Genomic DNA, 6052 nt, shown 5'->3' with positions numbered 1-6052 from the left:
AATAATGTCTCCTACCTCTAACAATCTTGCTTTGCTTCACAATAGCATTTCTTGGAAAAGAGGTTCTTATTAAGCTCAATTGAAAGAACTAATTCCACTGCCAAGGTATTTTCTAATTTCAGTTCAAAGAATATCCTAAAGTTAGCCTTGTTCAGATTTTACTGCATATTGGAGAGCATATTTCATTAAATAGATTGGTTATCGAAGCAGTGCTGCTAACATCCATTCCCTTTCACATCACCATTTACTTTCCATTCTTGAGTTTTTGTAACTTTGTGATTTGGAGATCTTACTTCCTTTATTGACTCTTTTGTTGTGTGCTATGGGCACTAGCGTAGAGATTTCTGAACAACCAGTTTATTTCATCTTGCCTTTCTTATTTGAGCCAAACCTACCAGAGCCTTGATTTTGGACTTCTCAACCTTTAGAAAGATGAAAAATAAATTTCTACCTTTATAATAAAAATTACCCTATCTCAGGAATTATGTTATAACAGTACATATAGACTAAGACATGGGTATCTAGCACCTATGATGAGCTAGAAGTAGGGAAAAAAAACTTGAATAATATCCAGTAATTATTATCTTTCCTACTATTCTCTTTCAGTATCCTCCTTTCAGCAATATCGCTGCTCAGTCACTGCATCTTAAAGTTTACTATTATTTTTCATTCCGCAGCTCTATTCTTCAGTGCAATTATTTATAAATTTCTGGTAAATCAACCTTAATTGAAAATAAAAGTTCTCTTCCATTTGAAAAAAGGCATCCATGATAATGGCTTGGTAGAGCTCTAGGAGATGTTTACGGACAAAAAGTAAACTGTCGGGACCAGCAGTTGGAATAATGGCTATGTTGCTGGACTCCCATGTAGTTGACTTTGGTTCAATTCCTGGACCTGGTGGCTTGAACTCAGCTAGGCAGCCAGGAATGCATGCCCGAGATCCTGAGAGGAGAATAGAGGAGAAGGAATTGTGGCATGGTCATCTCCCCTGGGGGGCAATTTCTCACTTTCTGTCTCTCTGTCTCTCTCCGTCTTTCTGGTGAGTGCACATACCCTACAGCAAAAACCTCTAAAAAAAAAATAACTAAATAAACTATCAAGGAATTCAAACCATCGGATACTTGTTGTTTGGACTAAGTAAAGAGGTCTTTGGTATACTGTATCAACTAACAACAGAAAATGAAAAGTAGTGTGGCAAAGATAAAACCTTCTTCTGGTCATGATAGAAAAGAAAACTATAATTCATATCAGAGGACCTGCTCTCCAGCAGACAGGCATACAGAACAAGAGAGATCCCCCTTGGACAGAGACTACTTTATTTATGGCAAATCTGATGATGAACAGTCGAGAAGAGTATGTTCTTATGATAATAGCATGGAGTTGCGAAACAGGGACCAAGAAAAACAGAGAGAAAGAGAAAGAGAGAGATGCATCAGAAAAGGTCCCAACAATCCCCTTCTCCTGGGAGAAGAAGCCCAGAACTACCAGTAACCCAGAGTTCCTCTGCTCAGGATGAACCTCCTGTGAAGAAGAAAGATGAGCTGGATCCACTTCTCACCCGCAATGGCGGAGCATATATTCCTCCTGCAAAGCTCAGATGATGAAAAAACAGATTACATATAAAAACAACTTCGTATACCAAAGGATGAGCTGGGAGGCCCTAAAGATGTCCATCAATGGTCTTATCAACAAAGTCAACATTTCTAATATAATATTATCATTCAAGAGCTTCTCTAAGAAAATATAGTTAGAGGTCTGCTGTCCCAATCTGTTCTGCAAGTACAGGGTGCTTCTCCAATGTTCACCCATGTTTATGCAGCATTGGTGGCAATCATCAACTCAAAATTTCCACAAATCGGAGAATTAATTCTCACGAGGTTAATTCTTAATTTCAAACAGAATATCAAAGAAATGAGAAGCAACTCTCTCTGACTGCTTCCAAATTTGTGGCACATCTTATTAACCATAATGTGGCACACGGAGTTTTATGCTTAGAGACGCTCACTTTGCTCTTGGAAAGACCAACAGATGATAGTGTCAAAGTAGCTATTGGTTTTCTCAAGGAATATGGTCTCAAGGTAACACAGGTGTCACCAAGAGGAATCAGTGCCATATTTGAATGCCTTTGAAACAAACATTCTGATGAGTCTGATATTGACAAAAGAGCTCAGGATATGATTGAAGTGCTATTTGCTGTATGGAAGGATGGATTCAAGGACCACCCAGTTATTCTAGAAAAAAATGGCTTAGTGGAAGAAGATGATCAGTTCACCCATATGCTCCCTTTGGAGGATGACTATGATCCAGAAGATGTTCTTAATGTTTTCAAGATAGATCCAAATTTTATGGAGAATGAAGAGAAGTACAAAGCTATTAAGAAGGAAATTCTTGATGAAGGAGACAGTGATTCAGATACAGACCAAAATGCTAGAAGTAGTGAAGAGGAAAAGGAGGGGGAAGAGGAAGAAGATGAAGAAGGACAAAAAGTAACAATTCATGGCAAAACTGAAATTAATCTGATTTCATTTCAACACACAATTTATCTTGCTGTTCAACCAAGTTTAGATTTTGAAGAATGTGCTCACAAACTGCTGAAAATGGAATTTCCTGAAAGCCAAACAAAAGAACTCTGCAATATGATACTTGATTGCTATGCCGATAAAAAGACACATGAGAAATTGTTTGGATTATTAGCTGGGCGATTTTGCATGCTAAAAAAAGAATACATGGATTCCTTTAAAAGTATATTCAGGATCAGCAGTTGATGTAATGGTTATGTTGCTGGACTCCCTTGTAGTCGACCGCAGTTCGAGTCCTGGATCTGGTGGCTTAAACTCAGGCCAGGCACATGCGCATGTGTACCCAAGATCCCAAGACAAGAATGGAGGAAAAGGGATTGCAGCATGGCCATCCCCCCTAGGAGTGATTTCTCACTTTCTGTCTCTCTTTCTCTCTCTTTCTGGCTAGTGTACACGCCCTATAGTAAAAACCTCTCCAAAAAAATAAAGTATATTGAAGGAATGGTATGATACCATTTATCATTTAGAAACAAACAAGTTGAGAAATGTTGCTAAGATGTTTGCTCACCTCTTATACATTGATTCACTTCCATGGAGTGTTCTTGAATGTGTAAAACTGAGTGAAGAAACAATTACTTCATCTAGTAGGATTTTTTTTTTTCAGAATATTTTTCTAGGAACTGTGTGAATACATGGGTCTTCCAAAACTTTTGCAAGATTAAAGGATGAAATCCTTCAGTCATTCTGTGAAGGCTTGTTACCCCAAGATAATCCAAGAAACACTCAATTTGCCATCAACTTCTTTACCTCTATAGGCCTTGGAGGTTTAACAGGTGAATTGTGTGAGCATCTCAAAAATACACCAAAGGTGGGAACCAGCAGTTAGCGTAATGGCTATGTCGCTGGACTCCCACGTAGTCGACCGCGGTTCACGTCCCGGACCTGATGGCTTAAAACTCACGCCGGGCACGTGTGCGTGCGTGCCCAAGATCCCGAGAGGAGAATGGAGGAGAAGGGATTGCGGCGTGACCATCCCCCCTGGGGGGTGATTTCTCGCTTTCTGTCTCTATGTCTCTCTGTCTGTCTGGCGAGCGCATGCGCCCTACAGTGAAAATCTCTCCCCAAAAAAAAATACACCAAAGGTGATTGTGGCACAGAAACTAGAGGTTGAGTAAAAGAAATCCTCACCATCCTCTTCCTCTTCAGCATCCTCCTCTTCAGAATCTGACTTCTTAGACTTTGATTCCAATAGTAGTAATAGCAGTTCAGAGTCATCCAGGGAGGAGAGTGATTCTTCCTCCAGCAGCAGTCATAGCTCTGCCTTAGCTAAAGATATAAGAAAGGAAGGACAAGGTAAGACTAAAAGTAAAGAAGCAGATAAATTAATCAGGAACCAACAAACAATAGGAAACAAGAAGAAAGACCAGAACAAAGACACCAGGAAATAGGGACTGAGAGAAAGAAGATAAGAAAAACACAGAGATTAAAAATCAAGATACAAATTAGAGAGATCCAGTAACAAAATACTCACTTGACAGAGGTGTTCCTTTTGAACGAAACAGTTACGGTAGAGTTATGATGATGGAGACTAAGAAATGCACATTAACTTGGAAAATAAGCATCATGATTCTCAAGAGGGGAGAGAGGAGAAATTATTTTTCTGAAAAGGAGAAACAGACACTGAAACATGGACAGTGAAAATATTTAGAAGCAAAGGTAGATCAAAGTCAGAGGAAAGGGATAGAAAACATTCAGGTTCTAGAAGTGATGAAGACAGGTTTCAGAATGGTGCTGACAGGTGATGGAAAACTCTACTAGATACTCTGAACAATCCAGAGAATCAAAGAAAAATCAGGATTGACAAAGAGAAAGGTCTCCAGCAAAACAAAAATAATTCACAAGTCATGACAGAAACTGGATGTGTCTTACATTCAGTTGAAACAAATTATTTTTTACATTGATTGATGAACTTTATAGACAATTCTTGTATAAAGTACTGGTTTGTCTTTGTACATTTTAAAACGGTTTTCACTTCAGCATGTTTTATAATTGGTGTTTCTCCAGAAACTCCACATAAAATTACTTGAAAATAAAAGTTTCACCAAAAGGGGATGTAAGTCTTGCTTATAGTTTGTAAATAAAATTATCAAATGTTCATTGAAAAAGAAAGAAAAGAAAGAAATGAAAGAAAAAGGCATCCTCTTCAAACCAGAGCCTTGGGAGAAACGTACATGTTCTCCAAGATAAAAGGTCTGGTTCACCTAACTAGTCATATCAGGCATGATCAATCTGGCAATTAAATAGTGACAGCCCAGGCTGTTCAATCTCACATTCAGTTCCATTACTGTATCTCTTACATGTGGCCCCTCATCTCCATTCTAGCAGCCCTGGCTCAAGTAGCGTCCCTTCTTATCTGGACCCTGCCAAACACCTAACTATCCTGGCCCCTTTCCTTTATTCATTTCACTTCAATCTGTGAATTCCAGACAAATGTACATTTCAGTCATTGTGAGCCACCGAACCTGACTTGAGTTAATGTAGGCAGAGAAAGAGTTTTACACAGAATGTCAGGAAGTCCTTTGACTTTTTTGGAAGGCTACAGAACCAATCTCAGGATGTTGGGAAGGAATAAAGTAGGTCAGAGAGTGGAGAACACAGTCAAGGTCATGTCATCAAGATAAATCAGCTGTTGCCATTGGATGCTCACCATCACTGCAGCTGGATAAACTATTGATAAGATGATATATGTCACTACGTCAGTGCATTCATCCCTCAGATCAAAGACTTATAGGGGCAATTTTAGTTAGCTGAATCAATGCCCTATGTCTCATGTTTCAAATGGAGAAAAGAAATGTCTGACCCTTCTTTGGTTTCCACAGTGAGACACAAAACTCAGGATTCAATTAGTATCTAATAATAGTGGATTTCCCTAGAGTGTTGACTGGATTCTGGATAGTCTTTACAGGAAACTCATAGACATGCCATGCCATTGTTAAACTGATCACTGCCTACTTATGACCTACATTATAAAACCCACATTCCTAAAAGCAACATTGCACTGTCCCACAAACTCCCTCTCCAGCCTTTTCTTTTATTCACCCACTGTTCCCCAGTCCCATTGGTCCTCTCAGATAGTTCTTTTTCCTGGTAATTACCTTTCTTAATTCTACTGTAAATATTATATAACTACAAGAACCCCCCCTCAAATGAAACTCTTACAAAAGTCTTTTCGTTTCCAGATAGCCTCTTCCTATTAGGAGCTACCAATTCATAATATTTATATTCTTCCCAACATAAATCTTAATAATCTGTGTGCATTCTATCCCTCCTTCTAGATTGTAATCTCTATTTCTTTCTTTCTCTCTCTGAGTGCCTCCAGTATTGTGCCTCTGGCACCCTCCTACCTGCACTGCAGCAGCTGGGCCAAGAGTACGGTCTCTGCAGAGCAGAGTATGATTTATTTTATATAGATATATTTTTGAGAGGTTTTTGCTCTAGGGCAGGTGCGCTCACCAGAAAGACAGAGAGACAGA

General features: G+C 39.0%; 1 pseudogene; it reads left to right on the top strand.

Moving 5' to 3' along the window:
• Positions 1-1179: 1179 nt before the first annotated feature.
• On the top strand, positions 1180-4413 carry LOC102474112 (pre-mRNA-splicing factor CWC22 homolog; annotated as a pseudogene).
• Positions 4414-6052: the final 1639 nt, after the last annotated feature.

Source organism: Tupaia chinensis, unplaced genomic scaffold (genome assembly GCF_000334495.1).
Source record: "Tupaia chinensis unplaced genomic scaffold, TupChi_1.0 Scaffold146650_1, whole genome shotgun sequence".
Lineage (NCBI taxonomy): Eukaryota > Metazoa > Chordata > Mammalia > Scandentia > Tupaiidae > Tupaia > Tupaia belangeri.
Note: the sequence above shows the minus strand (reverse complement) of the source record. Positions and strands in the feature narration are given on the sequence as shown.